The following is a 1327-nucleotide window of genomic DNA, read 5'->3' as shown; positions in this document are numbered from 1 at the left end:
AGGCCAGGCCTGGCCTGGATGGCCGCGGGGGGATTCGGGGCGGTCCCGCGGGCCGGGGGCCGGGCGCAGGGGAGGCGGGGGGTCCGAGCGAGTCCGTCCCGGGCCCGGGGCCTCCCCCTGCGGCTTTGGGGTCCGTGGGTCCCCGCTGGCGGAAGCCACTGGGAGCTGGACACCCGCCGTCCGTCCCGCCTGGCCAGGCCTGGCCTGGGTGGCCGCGGGGGGATTCGGGGCGGTCCCGCGGGCCGGCGGCCGGGCGCAGGGGAGGCGGGGGGTCCGAGCGAGTCGGTCCCGGGCCTGGGGTCTCCCCCTGCGGCTTTGGGGTCCGTGGGTCCCCGCTGGAGGAAGCCGCTGGGCGCTGGACACCCGCCGTCCGTCCCGCCTGGCCAGGCCTGGCCTGGGTGGCCGCGGGGGGATTCGGGGCGGTCCCGCGGGCCGGCGGCCGGGCGCAGGGGGTCCGAGCGAGTCCGTCCCAGGCCCGGGGCCTCCCCCTGCGGCTTTGGGGTCCGTGGGTCCCCGCTGGAGGAAGCCGCTGGGCGCTGGACACCCGCCGTCCGTCCCGCCTGGCCAGGCCTGGCCTGGGTGGCCGCGGGGGGGGATTCGGGGCGGACCTGCGGGCCGGCGGCCGGGAGGGTCCGGGCCAGTCCGCCCCATGCCCGGCGTCTCCCCCAGCGGCTTCGGTGGCCCCGGGGGGGGTCCTCCGCGGAGGAAGCCGGGTGGGTGGGGAGCCGGACCCCAGGCGCCCAGACCCGTGACCTGCGGCCGCGACCTCCGACTCGGCAGGAGCGACGAGGGGCTTTCCGGCCCGTCCCCCCCTCTCCTTCCCCCCCAGAAAAGGAGAGAGAGCTGACTCGGACCGGGAAAAGCTGCCTACGGCACCTGGGATTCCCAGGCGGTCACCCATCCAAGTACTAGCCAGGCCCGGGACGGTTTACCTTCCGAGATCGGACGGGATCGGGGGCGTTCGGTCCGGTATGGCCGTAGGCACCCGGCCCCGCGCCTCCTCGCCCGCTTTCCCCTGCCGACGCCCGGGCCTGCCGCACGGTGAGCCCCGGTCGGACTGCCCCCCCCCCTGCGGCAGGGCCCCCGTCTCTCGCGGGCCCGGTCCTTTTTTCCTTTTCGAGCTCCGGGGCCCGGGCTGGCCGCCAGAGCCCCTCCGCCCGCCCTCCCCGGCGTCGGGGAAAATACTGTCCCGGACTTCCAGTGCGCCCGATCCTGTCAGCCGGGGGGTGGGGAGGGGCAGTCCCTCGCTGCGGCCGGGGAGGGTGAGCCCAGGGCGGCTTGCCTGCCGTGCGAGGCCCCTCTCGGCCACCAGGTCAACCCCGAGTCG

The 1327-nt window shown here is 77.5% G+C and overlaps 1 non-coding gene across 1 annotated transcript; it reads right to left on the bottom strand.

Moving 5' to 3' along the window:
- Positions 1-864: 864 nt before the first annotated feature.
- LOC135979130 (5S ribosomal RNA) lies at positions 865-983 on the bottom strand. The gene has a single exon (XR_010596453.1). It is a non-coding gene; the product is annotated as a 5S ribosomal RNA (ribosomal RNA).
- Positions 984-1327: the final 344 nt, after the last annotated feature.

The sequence above is a fragment of the Chrysemys picta genome, unplaced genomic scaffold (genome assembly GCF_011386835.1).
Source record: "Chrysemys picta bellii isolate R12L10 unplaced genomic scaffold, ASM1138683v2 scaf671, whole genome shotgun sequence".
Lineage (NCBI taxonomy): Eukaryota > Metazoa > Chordata > Testudines > Emydidae > Chrysemys > Chrysemys picta.
This window is presented reverse-complemented; position numbering and strand designations above follow the sequence as displayed.